The sequence below is a fragment of the Mercenaria mercenaria genome, chromosome 18, assembly GCF_021730395.1.
Source record: "Mercenaria mercenaria strain notata chromosome 18, MADL_Memer_1, whole genome shotgun sequence".
Lineage (NCBI taxonomy): Eukaryota > Metazoa > Mollusca > Bivalvia > Venerida > Veneridae > Mercenaria > Mercenaria mercenaria.
Genome location: NC_069378.1, coordinates 2930893 through 2953197, shown reverse-complemented (window position 1 = coordinate 2953197; position 22305 = coordinate 2930893). Strand labels below are relative to the sequence as shown.

Below are 22305 nucleotides of genomic sequence, written 5' to 3'. Positions count from 1 at the left end.
GGGGTTAAGGTTGCTAACTTCAAGTTACTTGTCCTGACTGATAATTGGTTCAAAACCTCATTTAGGGGATAGAATTCTTCATTTGCAGAGGCCATTCAGCTAGCATATGGAAGGTCAGTGGTTCAACCAATGTGTTGCCCATGCCTGATACAATGCTGTCCAATAAACATGGCTTAATGGTTCAGGTGAGCCCACTTTGAAGGAAGTGATCCAGAGTAGGCAACCTTAACCACTTGACCATGGATGTTGAGGAGAATTGTTTCTGTTATGGATGGGCAGCTGGATAGAACCATCAACCTTTTGTAACCAAGTTGAATGGCTTCCTTACATGAAGAATTCTACACTGCAAGTGAGGCTTTGACACCAGCATCTGACTACTCAACCATGGATACTGGGGAGCATTGTTTCAGGCATGGGTGATGCATAAGTGAAACACTAGCCTTCTGTAAGCTAGCTGAATGGCCTCAGCACATGAGGAGTTCCAATCCTCAAATGGGGTTTCAGACCCATGTCAGTGAGGAGTGGGTGGTCTGGGGTTGACAACCTTGGCCACTCGGCCATGTGCTGGTGAGCATTGTGTCTGGCATGGGCGTGCACCTGGGTGGAGCGCTGACCTTCAGTGGGCCAGCTGAGTGGCTTCCTTTCATGAAGTGTTCTGCACCCTTTATGAGGTTTCAAGCACACATCAGTGAGGAGTGGGTGATTTGAAGTCGGCATTCTTGACCATGCAGTAACAGATGTTGGAGAGCATTGTTTCTTGCATAGGTGAACACCTTGTTGGAACAGCTGAACTTCTGTAGACAAACTGTATGGTTTCCTTGCATGAGGAATTCCTCACTTCAGGCCAGGTTTTGACCTCACTTTGGTGAGGGGCAGTTGATTCGAGGTCAGCAACCTTGGGCACTCTGCTATGAATGTTGGGGATTATTGTTTTGGGCATTTGTGGGTGCCTTGGTGGGAATGCTGGCCCTCTGTAGGCTAGCTGTATGGCATTCTCATACAAGGAGATTTGCATCAGGGGTGAGGTTTTGAACCAGCATCGGTGGGGACAGATGATTTGGTGTTGGTGGCCCTGGCTACTCTGCCGCTGATATTGGGGGATATCAGTGTTATAGTGGTTAGGGTTGCTAACTTTGAATTACTTGTCCTTCGCCAGTGTGGGTTTGAAGCTTTGCTTTGGGTGTGGAATTCTTCATGTGAGGAAGCTATCCAGCTGGTTTGCAGGTGGTTGGTGTTTCTGCCAGGTGCCTACTTGTGTCTGAGGCAGTGCTCCCTGATATCCATGGCTGACTTAAGCTGTGAAGTGAAATCAACAACAGCAATCAGCTGTGATTTAAGAAACCTGTGAAGTCAACAGCAGCAGTCCACTCTGAATTGCATAAGCTGTGGAATTAGTCAGTTGGGATATAAGTAGTTGGCTGTGATAGTAAAAATTGCATGTTTTTACTAGATATACCAGTGGGTATGGGATACCTGGTATTTTGATATCTGTAACAACTGTGATTAATAAAAGGCTGTCTGATCAGTAACAGCAGTCCACTGTGATTTAAGGAAGCTGTGAAATCAGGATCAGCAGTCCCCTGTGATTTGCATAACTTTGGCAACAGTAGTCAGCTGGTATTTAAGAAAGCTGTGAAGTCAGTAGCAGGTCAGCTGGGATTTAAAAGATTTAAAAAAGCTGTGAAATCAGTAGCAGCAGTCTGCTGGGATTTTTGAACTGTGAAATCAGTAGCAGCAGTTGGCTGGGATTTTTAATAAAGCTGTGATTTATGAAAGCTGATAAGTTGTTATCAGTCACAGGTGGATGATATAAAGTCAGCAACCTTTAGCCACTCAGCCGTGTACTGGGGAGCGTTGCGTCGGGCATGGACAGGCTCCTTGGTGGAGCTGCTGACATTCATTGGGCCAGTCGAGGGGTCTCCTTTCGTGAAGTGTTCTGCGCCCAAAATTAGGTTTCAGATACACATCAGTGAGGAGCGGATGATTTGAAGTCGGCATTCTTGACCATGCAGTAACAGATGTTGGAGAGCATTGTTTCTCGCATTTAAGTGAACACCTTGTTGGAACAGCTGAACTTCTGTAGACAAACTGTATGGTTTCCTTGCATGAGGAATTCCTCACTTCAGGCCAGGTTTTGACCTCACTTTGGTGAGGGGCAGTTGATTCGAGGTCAGCAACCTTGGGCACTCTGCTATGAATGTTGGGGATTATTGTTTTGGGCATTTGTGGGTGCCTTGGTGGGAATGCTGGCCCTCTGTAGGCCAGCTGTATGGTGTTCTCATATGAGGAGATTTGCATCAGGGGTGAGGTTTTGAACCAGCATTGGTGTGGGATGGGTGATTTGATGTTGGTGGTCTTGGCTGCTCTGCCACTGATATTGGGGGATATCAGTGGTATAGTGGTTGGGGTTGCTAACTTTGAATTACTTGTCCTTCGCCGGTGTGGGTTTGAAACCTTGCTTTGGGTGTGGAATTCTTCATGTGAGGAGGCTATCCAGCTAGTTTGCAGGGGTGTTGGTGTTTCTGCCTGGGTGCCTACTTGTCTGAGGCAGTGCTCCCTGATATCCATGCTGACTTAAGCTGTAAAATCAACAACAGCAATCAGCTGTGATTTAAGAACCTGTGAAGTCAACAGCAGCAGTCCACTCTGAATTGCATAAGCTGTGGAATTAATCAGTTGGGATATAAGTAGTTGGCTGTGATAGTAAAAATTGCATGTTTTTACTAGATATACCAGTGGGTATGGGATACCTGGTATTTTGATATCTGTAACAACTGTGATTAATAAAAGGCTGTCTGATCAGTAACAGCAGTCCACTGTAATTTAAGGAAGCTGTGAAATCAGGATCAGCAGTCCCCTGTGATTTGCATAACTTTGGCAACAGTAGTCAGCTGGTATTTAAGAAAGCTATGGTCAGTAGCAGGTCAGCTGGGATTTAAAAGATTTAAAAAAGCTGTGAAATCAGTAGCAGCAGTCTGCTGGGATTTTTGAACTGTGAAATCAGTAGCAGCAGTTGGCTGGGATTTTTAATAAAGCTGTGATTTATGAAAGCTGATAAGTTGTTATCAGTCACAGGTGGATGATATAAAGTCAGCAACCTTTAGCCACTCAGCCGTGTACTGGGGAGCGTTGCGTCGGGCATGGACAGGCTCCTTGGTGGAGCTGCTGACATTCATTGGGCCAGTCGAGGGGTCTCCTTTCGTGAAGTGTTCTGCGCCCAAAATTAGGTTTCAGAGACACATCAGTGAGGAGCGGTTGATTTGAAGTCGGCATTCTTGACCATGCAGTAACAGATGTTGGAGAGCATTGTTTCTTGCATAGGTGAATACCTTGTTGGAACAGCTGACCTAGCTTCTGTAGACCAACTGGATGGTTTCCTTGCATAAGGAATTTTTCACTTAGAGGCCAGGTTTCGACCTCGCGTTGGTGAGGGGCAGTTGATTCGAGGTCGGCAACCTTGATCACTTTGCTATGAATGTTGGGGATTATTGTTTCGGGCATGAGTGGGTGCCTGGGTGGGAATACTGGCCCTCTGTAGGCCAGCTGTATGGTGTTCTCATATGAGGAGATTTGCATCAGGGGTGAGGTTTTGAACCAGCATTGGTGTGGGATGGGTGATTTGATGTTGGTGGCCTTGGCTGCTCTGCCACTGATATTGGGGGATATCAGTGGTATAGTGGTTGGGGTTGCTAACTTTGAATTACTTGTCCTTCGCCGGTGTGGGTTTGAAGTCTTGCTTTGGGTGTGGAATTCTTCATGTGAGGAGGCTATCCAGCTAGTTTGCAGGGGTGTTGGTGTTTCTGCCTGGGTGCCTACTTGTGTCTGAGGCAGTGCTCCCTGATATCCATGGCTGACTTAAGCTGTAAAATCAACAACAGCAATCAGCTGTGATTTAAGAAACCTGTGAAGTGAACAGCAGCAGTCCACTCTGAATTGCATAAGCTGTGGAATTAGTCAGTTGGGATATAAGCAGTTGGCTGTGATAGTAAAAATTGCATGTTTTTACTAGATATACCAGTAGGTATGGGATACCCGGTATTTTGATATCTGTAACAACTGTGATTAAAAAAGGCTGTCTGATCAGCAACAGCAGTCCACTGTGATTTAAGGAAGCTGTGAAATCAGGATCAGCAGTCCCCTGTGATTTGCATAACCTTGGCAACAGTAGTCAGCTGATATTTAAGAAAGCTGTGAAGTCAGTAGCAGGTCAGCTGTGATTTAAGGAAGCTGTGAAATCAGTAACAGATTTATGAAAGCTATTAAATTGTTAACAGGAGTCAGCAGGGATTAAAGAAATCTATGAAATCAATAGCAGCAGTCTGCTTTGATTTATGAAAGCTGTTAAATTGTTCACAGCAGTCTGCTGGGATTTTTGAACAGTGAAATCAGTAGCAGCAGTTGGCTGGGATTTTTAATAAAGCTGTGATTTATGAAAGCTGATAAATTGTTATCAGTCACAGGTGGATGATATAAAGTCAGCAACCTTTAGCCACTCAGCCGTGTACTGGGGAGCGTTGCGTCGGGCATGGACAGGCTCCTTGGTGGAGCTGCTGACATTCATTGGGCCAGTCGAGGGGTCTCCTTTCGTGAAGTGTTCTGCGCCCAAAATTAGATCCACATGAGTGAGGAGTGGATGATTTAAAGTCGGCATTCTTGACCATGCAGTAACAGATGTTGGAGAGCATTGTTTTTTGCATAGGTGAATACCTTGTTGGAACAGCTGACCTAGCTTCTGTAGACCAACTGGATGGTTTCCTTGCATAAGGAATTTTTCACTTAGAGGCCAGGTTTCGACCTCGCGTTGGTGAGGGGCAGTTGATTTGAGGTCGGCAACCTTGATCACTTTGCTATGAATGTTGGGGATTATTGTTTCGGGCATGAGTGGGTGCCTGGGTGGGAATACTGGCCCTCTGTAGGCCAGCTGTATGGTGTTCTCATATGAGGAGATTTGCATCAGGGGTGAGGTTTTGAACCAGCATTGGTGGGGGATGGGTGATTTGATGTTGGTGGCCTTGGCTGCTCTGCCACTGATATTGGGGGATATCAGTGGTATAGTGGTTGGGGTTGCTAACTTTGAATTACTTGTCCTTCGCCGGTGTGGGTTTGAAACATTGCTTTGGGTGTGGAATTCTTCATGTGAGGAGGCTATCCAGCTGGTTTGCAGGGGTGTTGGTGTTTCTGCCTGGGTGCCTACTTGTGTCTGAGGCAGTGCTCCCTGATATCCATGGCTGACTTAAGCTGTAAAATCAACAACAGCAATCAGCTGTGATTTAAGAAACCTGTGAAGTCAACAGCAGCAGTCCACTCTGAATTGCATAAGCTGTGGAATTAGTCAGTTGGGATATAAGCAGTCGGCTGTGATAGTAAAAATTGCATGTTTTTACCAGATATACCGATGGGTATGGTATACTCGGTACTTTGTTTTAAGAAAGCTTTGATATCTGTAACAACTGTGATTAAAAAAGGCTGTCTGATCAGCAACGGCAGATCCACTGTGATTTAAGGAAGCTGTGAAATCAGTAGCAGCAGTCAGCTGGGATTTTTGAAAGCTGTGAAATCAGCAGCAGTCGGCTGGGATTTAATAAATCTGTGATTTATGAAAGCTGTTAAATTGTTAACATTTAAGGAGGCTGTGAAACCAGCAACAGCAATCTGCTGTGATTTATGAAAGCTGTTAAATTGTTAACAGCAGTCAGCTGGGATTTTTGAAAGCTGTGAAATCAGTAGCAGTCGGCTGGGATTTAATAAAGCTGTGATTTATGAAAGCTGTTAAATTGTTAACATTTAAGGAGGCTGTGAAACCAGCAACAGCAATCTGCTGTGATTTATGAAAGCTGTTAAACAGTTAACAGCAGTCAGCTTTGATTTAAGCAAGCTGTGAAGTCAGTATTAGCAGTCTGCTGTGATTTATGAAAGCTATTATGGGGGGACAGATAGCTCAGTGGTTTGCACACTGGCCTTCTAATCCTGAGGCCAGGGGTTTGTTCCCTGGCGGCTACTCTGGAATTTTCAGAAGCGCTTTTCAGTGTTTCCCACCCAACTAGAGATGTACTGGTCAGGAGCCCAGTATCAGTGCTATACACTGGGCACATTAAAGAACCAGGCTGTCTATTGGCAACGAGCTAGGCTAAGTTAGCCAGACAAGCCTGTATCAGATTTCTGATCTCTCTGCCGTGGGGGCTTTGTCCCACTCTGTCCCTCTAGTCAGATCGCTCTGTGTCTGTACTAGTAGAGGATGAATTATGCACCCTGTGTGGCTGCATTTAAACTGTGTAAAGCGCCTTTGAAGGTGAACTTGATCATGAAAAGGGCGCTATATAAATCTGGTATAATAATAATAATGATAATAATAAAGCTGTTAAATTGTTAACATGTGAAATCAGTAGCAGCAGTCAGCAATGATTTATGAAAGCTGTGAAATCAGTAGCACCAGTCTACTGTGATTTATGAAAGCTGTGAAATCAGTAGCAGCAGTCCACTGTGATATATGAAAGCTGTGAAATCAGTAGCAGCAGTCCACTGTGATACATTTATGAAGGAAAGATTTGGTCATTCTCTTGCATATTTTGTCTACATTTTGTTTACAAAATGCTGTCAAAAGACTTGTTATTCTCATTATGTATTCTGTTTTTACCTGTAGATGTTATTAAAAGAAGTAAAGTTCAACTATCAACAGTGAAACTATTCTGGCTGTGAAGAGTTTGAGGCTCAAGAAGAATGTGTTCATCACTTGTCAGCAATTACAGAACAGAGATTACAGGATCATCAAAGACTGAAGTTAAGTTGCTTGTTTCTTGTTTAATACTTAATTTTAGGATGGCATAATTGAAATCTTAGAAGTTAAATTTTACATTTATACTCTGTAGCAGATACATATAAAGATGTTAACATTTTGTTGCTCACACTGTATATGCATTACATGTTGATTTTTTACTTTAATTTTACTATAGTTAAAGGAATATTTATATTATTGCCATGAAATTAATGTTTATTTATAACTTTCAGTTGCAGAACTATTCCAGCTCTGAAGAGTGTGTTATATCACCTGCCAGTGGTCATGAGCTGAGCAAACCTGTCAAGCTCATTACAGATTTCACAATATTGAAATGGAGGTATGCATTTTTCACCAAAATTTCGCTTGCTCAATCAAAGAAACAGCTTAGTTTGAACTTGATATAATATTGTTGCATAAAACACTTTACTGAACATTCCAATACAGGTTGTCCATTGATTTTGAATAGTTCACTGTACTCCTTTAGCATATAAGAATAGATGTGCTTGTAACTTGCTCTTAAATATCTCTCAAAGCATTTCTTGTACATTAAAGCATTTATAGTTTTCGGTTGCATGGAGACATTGCAGGGCAACATGTAAATATTTTAGCTGCATATTTTTACTTTATTAAAGGTGGATAATCAGATTTTGGCCATGTAACGGATTTGTTCGAAACTTTAGCATCTGATCACTTACACTCATTTATGTTCACTTAACACAAATCAGATTTTCACTGGAGGTATTTTTAAAATTTCATTTTCCTATCCTGGTTGCCCAACCAAGATAGAGTTATTTTATCGTAAGTATAAATTTGATAAACATACTTTGTCTAAGGAAATGTATAAATATTAGACATATTGTAATATATTTGTAAAATATTTGCATTAAAAATTATGTATTTGGATGGAATTCATTAGAAATGCAAGTTTGAAAAATTATTATTACCTCCCTTTGCCTGTCTTGGTTGCGCAACCAAGATAGATTGGAAATAAATGAATTCAGAAGCTACACACAGCTTTTAAACTTGCATTTTGGTTCAGATTGTTCAATAGTTGATATGTCTATCAAATGCAAATGTAAAACTAGACATTGTATTGAAATAAAAAGAAATACCCAGCTTTTTATATACTTTCATAAAGCGGAGTAATTACAAAATTTTATAAAAATAATAAAATATACATTTCAAATAGAAATCTAACTCTATGTATGAAATTGGTCTTTTTGTTCCTTAAATAATTCTCTACCAGAATATACAAAAAGTAAAAAATGTCATTAAATGTTGTTTAAATGTGATTGACCACCTTTAATCCAATGCATTGTTCTGTGTAAAAATTGTTTATGTATAAATTGTTTTTCTGCTTTAATAATGCTATTTGTTACAGTTATTGAATTTTATCTTGTACTACTTGTAAATATTTTCTTAATATTTAAGGGAAATGAAGAGATGATAGATTCACAAGGTTCCCATGACGATTTTGGAGGGAATGGAAGGGACATGTAGATCATTGACAGATGAAATGAGGAAACAAGTGCTAGGTATTTACAGTGCAACCTCTGTAGAGCAACACCCTTTTTGAAAGTGTATGTGAATAATTTGCATTTATTCAAAGCTTGAAATACTTGCGGCATTACTCATCATCTAACATTTTTATGGAAAAAAATATTGGTCTTGCAGTGATAGTTCTTGTGGCTAGTGTTGAATTACAGATAAAAAAAACTGAAGTTATGTTCCTTAAATAGGTCATTGTCAATACCTTTAAATTTTATATTTAGATATATAGGTTATGGCATTCGTTTCCATGGTAACATTAGTTGAATTCAAGAAATCACTGAAAGTTGAACACTTACAGAACATAGTTTAAGTATATAAGTATCAATGGAAATGGAAACAAGGGTTTTATAACATCCCAATTTTTGTTTGAATATGGCAGTAATAAGTAACCTTTCACCCAGCTATATTCCCAATACTGTGAAATCATTAATATTCATGGGGGACTAATATTCGTGGTTGAGTCATTCCACAAAATTTAATCCCATCAAACAAGTAAAATTTCCATTTTATGTTCAAAAGTTGAAATCCACGAATTAATATCCCCATAAAATTGCCGTTTTGACAAAAACCATGAAATTTCATGCCCACAAAATTAAATGATTCTACGTAACAGTAACATCAGTTACCAACATTTTAGTATGACTACACAAAGCTGTAAAATATTGATCATTATCCAGAGCAAAAGACTCGTAAAAATATTTTTGCAAATAATACTGTTTAATACTGCTCACAATTAGGTGTTTTCAAGATGAAAGCTATTAATTTTGCAAGGCAGCTTACATGTTGACGTCATTTTAAGGCAGTAGTGTTTTGTAGCATTTCTGCAGTAACTTGTTCATTATTTCTGCATTATTAAACTACTTAGCATCAGATCATTATTTAGAGAATAAGACTTCTTAGGTAACTTACCTCCTTAAGTATCAGTAAGAAGCTATAAGATAAATAAGTTACACAGACTGGAACTTATTTACTTTTTACTTGCATACTTCTTACCAGAGTGCTGAACACTTTTTAGTTGTTGTTTTTTTCGATTTCAAATTCACTAGGTTCCAATTATGTTAAATGAATCTGGGATTAATTTTTTATGAAGTCGTCTTTTTTTTAAGATATTTATAATAAGTAGCACCATGACATAGTGCATTTGCAACCAGAATGGATCCAGACTAGCCAGTGCATTTGAACAAAAAAAGTCTTTCAAAGCCTATTACAGTTAGATAAACTGCTAGCGAACTTCATGGATCCTGACCAAACTTTGCGAAATCACAGGCTGGTCTGAATTTATGCTGGTCGCAAATGCACTATTTTGGTTCTCATGCCTGTGATGAGCCTGTGATTTCGCACAGTCTGGTCTGGATCCATGCTGGTCGCAAATGCATTATTTTGGTTCTCATGCCTGTGATGAGCCTGTGATTTTGCACAGTGTGGTCTGGATCCATGCTGGTCGCAAATGCACTATTTTGGTTCTCATGCCTGTGATGAGCCTGTGATTTTGCACAGTCTGGTCTGGATCCATGCTGGTCACAAATGCACTATTTTGGTTCTCATGATGCGGCTTGTTATATAAATGATCATCTATATTGTACTACAGTGTAACTTCCGAAAACCGGACCTTCTGAAAACCGGAAACCTTTGAAAACCGTACGAAACTCAAGGTCCCGCTTTTTTCTGTTCTTATTTCTATATATTTTTAACCTCTAAAACCCGGAACTTCCGAATTCTGAAAACCGGACGATTTTGGAAGCACCGTTTATATTTTAACACTAAAATTGACTTCTGAAAACCGAACAGCAAATTATGTCCTGGATTAAAATTGTCACCTGATAATCCAGAAACGCTATCAACATGTTCTTTTGTTTATTCATTAGCGGTGCGCGTTTATTTTGACACGCTATATAATCACAATGATCATTTGATGCAAAAGTAAGGAAGTAATTAGCGATTATTTTCATTTGTATTTAATTTATGAAAACTTGATGAATTACCGGTAAATATCTTATGTGTTAAAACCTTTCTTAATGTTTGAACGAAAGAAAGATAGATGTTTTAACTTTTAAATGATCAGTTACATCGATTAAACTATGCATTATCAACATTAATTAAAATTTAATGTTGATGAACTCGGGACTCCAAAGATGGTAAAATGTAAATGGAAAATGTTTGCGTAAATGCTATTATTAAAGTTCTGTTGTTTCTTTTTATATTTGTTATTTATGTATTTATTATCCTTAATGTTTGTAAATAATTAATTAATTATCTAATTAATTAATTAATTAATTAATATGAAATTGTAAAATTAAAAAGGATAAAAATCTCCTTCATCCTACGTGTAAGAAAACATAACTCTTGTGCACCACATCCACTTTGCCTATAAACTTTAAAACTTCTGAATTCCGGAAACTTCTAAAAACAGAACTTTTAAGCTGGTCCGGAGGTCGTTCGGTTTTCAGAAGTTACACTGTATTACATGTTCTTCAGAACATCTTGGATTTTATGGACGAAGGGCCCTTACTTAAAGGTTTCATGAAGGACTATGAAGCTGGTGAGTTGAAAGTGAAATTAAAACACCAGTTAACAGATTGGTAATAGCAAAATTATTATAAAGTGGCCAATAACATGATATTTGCAATGAAGTGTATTAGTAGATGGAAATGTTTTACAGAGATAATATATGCTTACTTATTGGCCAGCAAGTAACAATTATTAGAAACACACAATTTGACGTGTTTCATATATATTAAGAAATGATACTACAAATATGTTCAACACATAAACATCTCGATATTCTATATACCAATTGCGTTCTAGATCAGAGATTATTACAAGCTGGCTTTGGATCAGTTGAAAAAATTGTAAATTAATGAGCCGTAAGCTGGTTGGATAAAAATGTTATATTTACAATATATATATATAATAATATATAAATCATAGTTTGTGTCAAAATCAAGCAATATAATGTTCTCTGTGAAATTTGGAATATTTTACCAGTGCCTGGCTGAATGGTTGACTTAACAATTCTGTATTTAGAATAGTAGGTGTCAGTGGGCATTTTGCCTCTAAATGCCATTCAAGAAAGGGGGTTGGGTTTGTCTGATGAAAAATTGTAAGAAAATAGATTGGATATGCCTATATAAAATTGCTATTTTCATGTGTCTGAAATGCTGTCTTACTGAAAGAATCACATTTTAATGGTCATTTCTCAATTTTGGGGCATGTGACAGGGTCATTTCTTATAATGGAAGTCTATGGAAAAAGTAATAGGAATGTCTGACCTAAAGAGAATTTCCTACACTTGTGAATTAACTGAAAAACTGATTCTGGAGAAAGATTTTGTAATTTCACATTCTTCTGTTTGATTGTTTTAGGATATTCAAAGCCTATTAGGTTGTTCAGCAGTAAAATTACAGGAATTTAGTCCAGTAAGTAGATATTTTCAGTCATAATCAGCACCAGGGGTACTTTATTTTGGCAAAGGTATTATTTCAAACAGGTGATTGCATATGTGACTAAGGTGACACTTGCAGTATTTGGTGTCTGCATTTAGGCAGAATTTTCTCTGTATGTAGGACATAAAGAGGGATGGAGTATAAGATGAATGTATAAATTTTTTTTTAATCAATCTTTTATTTAGGTCTCCATACAGACTTGACTGGTTATGGTTCCTTGAAGATTTTATGACAAGACTGGAGGAAGCCTATTTATTAGCAGACAGTGCCGAATTGGTTATTGTTGAAGAATAGTAAAGGTAGGACACAGAAATGCATTCTTTTAGATGGGCATAACTTAAAATTTGCTCCTACAACCTTCTGCATTATATATGGAAACTTCCTCTTTTTCTTGGAGCAATAACAGTCTGCGGGATGCAATTTTTATGTTTTATTTGTCTTTTAATATGACTACTGATAATGTTTAATTCATTTCAGATGTTTTCACTCATTCAGTTACTCAAAAGTTGAATTTGAAGCAGGAGTTACATTAAAATTGAGAGTAAAAACACTGCCCCAGAATCACTTATCCAGTAGGTTCAGTTGGAATCCATATTGCAAAATATAGCTATTTTACTTGTAAGTGTTCAGGCTACAGTTGCATTATGTAGGCATTCTGAGGATCAAATGATAGTCTATCATGTGCTGTTTTGTTGGATAGAGCTGAAAAATATTTTCTCATTCTTGCAAAATAATTTCTGAATAGGTTCAGATATAATCTATTTAGCTTTACAGCATTATGTACATGTTTTATAACTTATTTTAGTGCTGGTAATAGTGACATTGTCAAAAAAATGCCAAAGTTGAATCTAGGAGTTGTCAGAATTAAAATATTGGTACATATTACAAGTGAATTATCTCCATTTAATTGTTTATAATTCTAATATTTTTTTCGGCAACCTTTGTTTTTCTGTCATATCTTTGTTACTATTGCTTATATCTTACTGTAAGTTCACATGAACATTGTCCAGCGAACAAACAGTATGTGCAGGGGCTGGGTCCATGATACCCAAGGTCAAGGTCACAAAGTTGTTATACTTGGAATTATTTTCATGTTGAATTTTTTCGTTTATAGACATATCTTTGGTACTTTAAAAGATAATGACTTGAAATTAAAAGTATTTCTTTATAATCATCACCTACAAACCCCATAACTCTAATTGTATTTTTGACAGAATTATGCCCCTTTTGTATTTAAAGTTTTTTGGTTTTTTTGCAATCTTAACTTTCTGGATATAACTTTAATGCAATATAAGATAAAAACTTCAAACTTAAAATGTATCTGCATTATCATCATCTGCATGTGTGGTAACAATCCCTATAACTCTTGATTTGTATTTTGACCAAATTATGCCCCTTTCATACTTAATTTTTTTGACAAACTTAGTTTTCTGGACATAACTTTGGTACCATATAAGATAATGATTTGAAACTCAAAATATATCTTTACCATTATCATCTGCATGTGTGGTAACAAATTAACAATCCCAATAATTCTAATTTGTGTTCTTGACAGAATTATGTCCCTTGGTGTATCTTCCTTTTAAAGTAGAGTTCTGTTATTGAGACATATATTCATTTTACTGTCAAATGGCCAATAGTGTAGCACGCTGTCTTATGGACAGCTCTTGCTACAAAATTATGCCCCTTTTTTGACTTAGAAATTTTTGGGTATGGTTTTGTTTTGCATGTTAGCTGGTATCTCAGTACCCAGTAATGGGAATGGATTGAGATTTCAAACAATTGTTCACCGTCATGATGTGACATGCACTGTGTAGGTTCTACTCTACTTTGCATTTTACAAAATTATGCCCCTTTTTCAACCTAGTAGTTTTTTGTTGTTTTTGTATGTAATCGGGTATCTCAGTTCCACTAATGGGAATGGATTGAAACTTCACATGATATGACATGCAGAGCACAGGTTTAACCATAACTCTACTTTGTATTTTTTACAAAATTATGCCTCTTTTTATGACTTAACATTTTTTGGTTAAATAAATAGGAAACAAATATATATGTAATAGACATCACACGAGGCAGTAGATAGTTAAATGTTATACATATATTTGTTTAAATTACACATTTACTCATGAAATTTTCTAAATGTTTGAGGTACATGTTAACTTTATGCAATTCAGGTTTGTGAGTGGAAACCCTCCTGCTGGCTTCTAGGTCAGTAGTTTTATTCAATAACAAAAAGCCACAAATATTATGCTGAAGACTAATATCCCGCCCACAGTCTTAGGAATGAAATCAGATTGTTAATCTTAGTTCTCTATTTTTCAGTGTATGCAATTTGGAGATCTCAACAGTTACATGTAGTCTGGGATATTGTCAGTTGTATGCAGTCAGGGGATCTCGACAGTTGTATGCAGTCAGGAGATCACGACAGTTGTATGCAGTCAGGGGATCTCGACTGTACTTTGCAGTCCGGGGATCTTGACAGTTGTATGCAGTCAGGAGATCACGACAGTTGTATGCAGTCCGGGGATCTCGACTGTACTTTGCAGTCGGGGGATCTTGACAGTTGTATGCAATCAGGAGATCATGACAGTTGTATGCAGTCCAGGGATCTTGACAGTTGTATGCAGTCAGGAGATCTTTTATCTTTTTGTACTGTTGACAGTCTCAAGATTCTGTCTTAAATAACACTTACTTGGACAGTTTAAAAGCATCTCTGTAACTTGTCTGTGACATTCTAAAGTAGAAGACATGTATATGAATATTTAGTTCTGGCATGCCATACTTGAGCAGTTGAGTTTTGGAAAGGTGGCAGTTTGAATGTTTACAGTGGTCTCTGTAAACTATTATTTGGCAAATTAACGTGGATTGTGGTAGTAAACATGTTATCAGTGGTGCAAGACTGGAATTTTTACCAAATTCAAAAGATTTTGACTCTAAGGTGAAAAAGTGGACTAACTGCATGCTGAGACATCTATACCTTTGCACATGCTATAAAGAAGTGTCATCTGTTTTCATGGGTAGTTCCGAGGACTTTATAAGTAATTTTTTGCAGTTTGTGTATTTTTGAATGTGTTGAAGCACAATGAGGAACTTTTGGACTTAACAGCAGTTTCAGGACAACTGGTTCAGCTGGCCGATCTGGGACGTCCAGTGCCCAGACTGCTGGTGCCGGAAACCCCACTGACGGGACAACTAGTTAGACTGGTTGGTCCGGGTACTCACAGACCCTGACAGCTGGTGCCACAAACCCCATGGACGTCGGCAGGAATGGAGTTCACCATATGGAGTCAGAAGAAACTGAAAACACAAAACTGTTTTGATTAGTGATGACAACCGCACTGATAGGAAAACTGGTTCGGCTGGCCGGTCTCGGGTGTCCAGTGCCCAGACTGCTGGTGCCATGAACCCAAATGATAGGACAACTGGTTCGGCTGGACGGTTTGGGTCCTCACAGACCCAGACTGCTGGTGCCGTGAACCCTACAGATGTTGACAGGAATGGAATTCACCATATGGAGTCGGAAGAAACTGAAAACACAAAACTTTTTTGATTAGTGATGACAACCGCACTGACAGGACAACTGGTTTGGCTGGCCGGTCTGGGGTCTCCAATGCCCAGACTGCTGGTGCCGCGAACCCCACCAACAGGACAACTGGTTTGGCTGGCCGGTTTGGGTCCTCACAGACCCAGACTGCTGGTGCCGCAAACCATGGATGTCCATGGCTCTCATCTGGTGGAAGAAACAGCTACAAGTTGTGAGCAGCATAGAAACGAGCATTCTGGAAATCGAGGATATGATTCCAGTCGTGACCAGGCTGGTGACCTTGATTGTGGTCATTGGGATACGGAGGATTTGATAGAAAGGTGGGGAACTGCAGACATGGCATGAATAAAGGACAGGGCGGGTATCATGGAAGAGGTGCATTCGATAAACAGGGCTGGAGTAATAGAACTATGAGATATTGTTCAGGAGAACGCAGTGGGCATGATTCTTACCACCCACACCCTGGGAGTTCAGTAGTAGAGGTTGACAGAGCAAATTTCAAAGATGATAGGAAGACAGAGAGAGCACAGACACACAGACGATAGCCGTCGAGGCTGCCAGCATCTTGACCGAGACTTTTATAATTATTGTAATAAACTTGGTTGAATGTGAATGGATGGAACACAAATGGCTTCTCAGATAATTTTAATTTTAGAGCAAATTTTATTGATAAACTTCATTTTGATGTGATTGTTATTTCAGAAACACACCTAACAGGTGATAAGATAATAGAACTGTCTATGTATTTTATGGACACAATAGAAAAAATATTCACGTAAATGCACAAACTGGTTCAGGTGGAGTTTGTATTTTTGTAAAAAGGTCTTTTGCAGAACATTTTAGTATTGAAATTTTAGACATAAGCTATGAGGGAATTTTATGGTTAAGTTTTAAATCTAAAGAAGTTTTGAGAAACCTTTTACTGTTTTTGCTTGCTTTTTGCCACAAATGGGATCTTCTGCATATGTGGAGATCATGATTATTTTGACCAACAGTTAAGTAATATGTACTAGTATCAGAAATTTGGTAAATTATTTATTCATCCGTGGATTAGATGTAAGAGATAACCGGCAAAGTTCTGTACCATTTGAATTTGTAGATGATTCTGGGATTTGTACTTCTAGCCCTGTTTTAGTTTTAGTTTTAAATATGTGGAAAACAGACTTTTATAACTTACACTGAAAACTGACATGTCTTTTGAAGGGATTGCAGATATTGAAAGCAAAGTATATATAGATAATTGTACTGATCAAGACATTCACATTGTTTGATGTTAAAACTGCTATTTTTAATGTTAAAAATAATAGAGTAATGAGATATGATGAAATACCAAGTATATGTTTTAAATATGAGGCACAGTATTTGCATTTGATGTTTAATTTCTGTTATAACACTGGCAAAGTTATAAAAGCTTTGGGTAAAAATATTATTAACCCTGTACTGAAAGGATCTACAATCACTACTAAGGATCCGTTGTCTTACGTGGGTATTTCTATCACACCAGTCGTACACAAAATTATTGGTCATTGTTAAATAAGAAACTTACCTTATTTGTTAAAACAAATTGTATTTTATTTGAAGGCCAAAATTGCTTAATAAAAGTTGAAGTACCATTGATCATCTATCGACTTTTAACAAGTATTGTTGGTACACGGTGGAAAATGAAGTTGTTGACATATTGTTCATTTATAGACTTAAGGAAGGCTTATGACTGTATAAATAGGCAAATTTTATGGTGTAAATTAGATAGCATTTTAGGGAATAAGTTATTAAATGCCACAAAACATAAATGTATAGAGTGTAGTTTTAAGTGGTAACTTCAGATTTTAAGTGTTGTGTGTTGTACATATCTCCTATATATAACTCTGTTTATAGTGGCAGTACCCAAACCAAAATGTATGCTTGCCGCAAGCTTGCGGCAAGCTTGTGACAAGCTTGTACAGGCTGATATACTCATTTGTATTGTAAAAATGTTCCTCTGTGCTGATGATAATAAATAATAAATTAACAAATAAATAAAATACAATGTCATTGTAAATTTGAAATGTTTCAAGAAATGTTTTTACAAGAGAGTGTGAAATAAGAAATCATCATTCAGTTTTTAGCTGACCTGAGCACAAAGTGCCCAAGGTGAGCTTTTGTGATCGCCCTGTGTCCATCGTCCATCGGCAGTGGCGGCAGCGTCAACAATTTGATTATTAACACTCCAGAGGTCACAATTTTGGCCCAATCTTAATGAAACTTGGTGAGAATGTTACCCTCAATAAAGTCTTGGACGAGTTTGATATTGGGTCATCTAGGGTCAAAAACTAGGTCACCAGGTCAAATCAAAGGAAAAGCTTGTTAACACTCTGGAGGCCATATTTATGACTGTATCTTCATGAAACTTGGTCAGAATGTTAAACTTGATAATCTGTAGGTCAGATTCGAATCTGGGTCAGGTGGGGTCAAAAACTAGGTCATATCAAAGGAAAAGCTTGTTAACACTCTAGAGGCTACATTTATGACTGTATCTTCATGAAACTTAGTCAGAATGTTAAACTTGATGATCTTAAGGTCAAGTTTGAATCTGGGTCATGTCGGGTCAAAAACTAGGTCACAGGGTCAAATCAAAGGAATAGCTAGTTAACACTTTTGAGGCCACATTTATGACCATATCTTAATGAAACTTGGTTAGAATGTTAATCTTGATGATCTCAAGGTCAGTAGGTCAGGTGAGCGATACAGGGCTTTCATGGCCCTCTTGTTTTGGGTCTGTATGAACCATGAGCTTATACTACAAAGGGATGATATCCCTGCATAGCTTTTCTTCCATGTGCACACTCTGAATCTGTTGTAAGGTGTATGTAATACTTATACTAAGAGCTTAAAAAAAGCTTCTGCCTCAAAATTTCAATATACTTGAAAGATACTACCTTACCTTTTATTTTGTCAATGCTTGTAGCCAGGTTGGTTTAAACAAAATCCATGAGCAACAGACTACAGGTTAAAATAGAAAAGCTATTCTTGCATTTAGTAAATATTCATATGTTAGGGATATGGTAGGATAAGGCAAAAAAAAAAACAACAACAAAAAACAAACTGGCTATTGGTTTCAGAAAACTGCCATATCACCACATTTTAAGGATGGTTTTGGCCATGTATTTTTGGACTAAATTTCAGTAGATAGGGATGGTAAGGTAGCATAAGGTTTTTATTACTGCCACTGTTGTGTTAAAGTGCATTGTATGATTGTGTTTAAGTCAGCCCACATCACATAATAAGGTAACAGGTATTGCCATATCATTGTATATGTGCAACATTTGTAGCCAGGCTGTTCGCAAAAGTTTGGTAAAAATCCATCATCAAGAGAGGGCTGCATCTCGGATCATATCGTTCTTTTATGTTTATACAATATTAAAGTTGTTTTTTTTTGACACTGTTTGAATATTAAGACTTTGACTTGATGATACTGGTAACATTAAAGCCAGTTTTGAATAAATTGGTTAAGAAAAAAAAAATATTTCTTTGTGTTTCTTACATGATAATGTTTTGATAGTCTTAGCTGTTAGGGATATGGTAGAATAATGCTAAGTGTCTAATACTGGCTACAGGTTTTTCATGAAAACTACCATATCACCACATTTCACTTATAAGGGCAATTTCGGCAACATTTATTCATTTTTGGACTAAATTTCAGAGATAGGAATTAGTTGCTGAAGAAAATAGGAAAATTATCATCAATTATTTTTATAAGTTGTAAATAAACAATGTGTGTTTGAGCAGTGTGCAAGAAATTTTGTGTGTCTTCCTGACAGCTGATGAGATACTACTGCAAAAAGACTGCCAGAAGTTTTGGCTTTTTGGCTTATATGGAGACTGGCAGCTGACCTTGGACGTGTAGTATACTTGTTTTATTCTAGCCACTGTCAAACTTGACAGTCTTAGGGATGCAACACTACCATGTCATTGTGCTTGCACATGATTATGTGGCAAGTTAAGCCATTGAAGTTTGGAGAAAATCCTCAACTTATAAGTTTACTAGCAAGTCAAAGAATAACATGAGTTTAGCCATTACATTTTTCTGCATTTTAGTTTAAACAATTGTTGTTTATTATTGTGTTGTATTATTTTATCATTTAAGTTTCATGTTATAGGACTGTGGTAGAGTGGGTCATTTGGTTAATGATCCTATTAAATGATAGTAACTTGCTACAGGTCTAGAAATAAAACTACCACTTTTTGCATTTAATAATCTTATGTTTAAGTGATATGGTAGGATAAAGAAAGAAATACTGGCAACTGGTTTCAGAAAACTATCATATCACAATATTTCAAGGGAAGTTTTGGCCTCGCCGTGCTTTAAACATTTTTTTTTTGTTTTCAACAGCTGCACGTGCCTGGATTTTTGAACATTTTTGATCTAAATTTCAAGAAATAGGAATGACATGGTAGAATAAAGGTTAATGTCAGCAATTGAATTTTTATTAAAATATCAATGTGTAGGTAAATTTTGACATGTTATAAGTATAAAGGATCATAGAATAAATGATAACTGATTTTTTTAAATAACACTGTTAATTATAGTAAATGAATGTTCAGTGAATGAATGATGATTGAATTATGGAGCAAAAAGGGTGGATGAATGTTGAATGAATTATTTTGTAAAACACAATGAGTGAATGGTAAATGAATTTCTTTGTAAAACACAGTGTTTGAATACTAAATTCAAAATTGCTTTTTAGAACATTGGACAGACTGTAGCTAAAGTAGTGATATTGTAAAACAGTGGCAGGATTAGTTTTTGTTACTTTTTGGTTCAAAAACTAGGTCACCAGGTCAAATCAAAGGTAAAGCTTGTTAACACTCTAGAGGCCACATTTATGACTGTATCTTCATGAAACTTGGTCAGAATGTTAATCTTGATGATCTTTAGGTCAGTAGGTCAGGTGAGCGATACAGGACTTTCATGGCCCTCTTGTTTTTAATGGAAGTACTTAAAGCTATGAATATACTTGAACAAAGATCAGTCACTTTTTTGGTTTGGACCTGTCGAAAATGATGATGGATGTGACTTTGACTGAAAAAGATCATAAACTGGACACCCTGGAAAATGGAAATATGTTGTTTGAATAAATTATTCTTTTTTCAGTCTTGTAAAAAAAAAATCTTTGAATGACCTCTCTTAAAAATGTTGATAGTTATTTTTACCAAGGGCCTGTTAATTGACATGGATTTTATTAAATTTTCATATAGTTTAATTGCTTTTACATAAATTTTTAACTGATTAATGTATTGTGAAAATGATACACATGGGCTAATTATAGGGAATTTTTGTATGTCAGACTTTGAATTTTTGTAATATTGCACACCATCTGACAGTTGGTATATACATGGAGGCTTGTTGTGTGCCAAAATAAAAAGATCTAATTATATTCTTTCTACAGTAGATATTGAGTTTACATGAATAGAACATACAGCAAAAATAATGGATTGACATGCTTGATGTTTTGGTGAATCTGCTTTGAAAATTCACAACAATTTACCATTTTCCTAATAAGAGTCTGATGTAACATCATATTTTAAGGATTTCCTGTGTAAAGAAATGTTGATTTTGACAAAAGGTTCAACAGTTGTAAAAGTACCAATATTGCGTCATGTATTGTACTTAAAGGTGGATAATCAGATTTTGGCCATGTAACGGATTTGTTCACTTAACACTTAATACAAATTAGATTTTCACTGGAGGTATTTTTAAAATTTCATTTTCCTTTCCTGGTTGCCCAACCAAGATAGAGTTATTTTATCATAAGTATAAATTTGATAAACATACTTTGCCTAAGGAAATGTATAAATATTAGACATATTGTACCGGTAATATATTTGTAAAATATTTGCATTAAAAATTATGTATTTAGATGGAATTCATTAGAAAAGCAAGTTTGAAAAATTATTATTACCTCCCTTTGCCTATCTTGGTTTTGCAACCAAGATAGATTGGAAATAAATGAATTCAGAAGCTACACACAGCTTTTAAACTTGCATTTTGGTTCAGATTGTTCAATAGTTGATATGTCTATCAAATGCAAATGTAAAACTAGACATTGTATCGAAATTAAAAGAAATACCCAGCTTTTTATATACTTTCATATTAAAGGGGAGTAATTACAAAATTTTATAAAAATAATAGAATATACATTTCAAACAGGAATCTAACTCTATGTAATCGGTCTTTTTGTTCCTTAAATAATTCTCTACCAGAATATACAAAAAGTAAAAAATGTCATTAAATGTTGTTTAAATGTGACTGACCACCTTTAAATTATAACCCCATGTACTGACTAGCCAATGGCTAAAGCGAACAACTGAAATTCTGGCTGATTTTCCAACAAATTTAAGAACTGTTCATGTAAGATGGTCTGTTAATCTTGAGAATGGATTCATTGTTGGCTATACAGACAGACAGAGAGACAGACAGATATTTTATTAACGTCTTACTTTCATACATAATAATATGATATACATTAATATACAAGACATAATTATAAGATTCTAATTTACCAACATGTACATTTACTTATTTATTTTTTTTAATTTTGTATTTTGATAATTTTCAAAAAGAATTGAGAGATGTATTCTGAAATTGCAGAGTGTAGTTACTGAGGATTAACTTGCCTTGAAATGTGCATGGTCAGGGGTTGTCTGAATAAATTTACTTAAGACTTAAGTCTACATAAGTATATCTGTCCTTCCAAAGAAATATTTACATTTTATGATTGAATCTTGCAAAATATTGCAGAAACATCTGTCCTGTAGAACATTTGATATAATACGCTTTTTAAAACAAGAGTTTGTTCTTTTTTCAGAATTGAACACATTGGCTGCTAAAAGATCCATGAATGTATTATGTATATTTCTTAATGTTTTGATAGGATATTTCTCGTTCTTGGATATACATTGTTCTTTGTTCAATATGTTTCAATGACAAAATAAATGTACATAATTTTGAT

The 22305-nt window shown here is 36.6% G+C and overlaps 1 protein-coding gene across 3 annotated transcripts in view; it reads left to right on the top strand.

Annotated features, from left to right (window-relative positions):
- The window catches only part of LOC123538427 (uncharacterized), a 42579-nt gene extending 20283 nt beyond the window's left edge, over nt 1-22296 (top strand). For 2 of the 3 annotated variants that reach the window (XR_008368313.1, XR_008368312.1), the window contains exons 3-7: nt 6641-7112; nt 8207-8355; nt 10802-10865; nt 11955-12068; nt 14095-22296. The gene's annotated coding sequence lies outside the window, so the exon portion shown is untranslated. The remainder of the gene's footprint in view (nt 1-6640; nt 7113-8206; nt 8356-10801; nt 10866-11954; nt 12069-14094) is intronic. The other variant, XR_008368314.1, reaches the window with a different exon arrangement.
- Nucleotides 22297-22305: the final 9 nt, after the last annotated feature.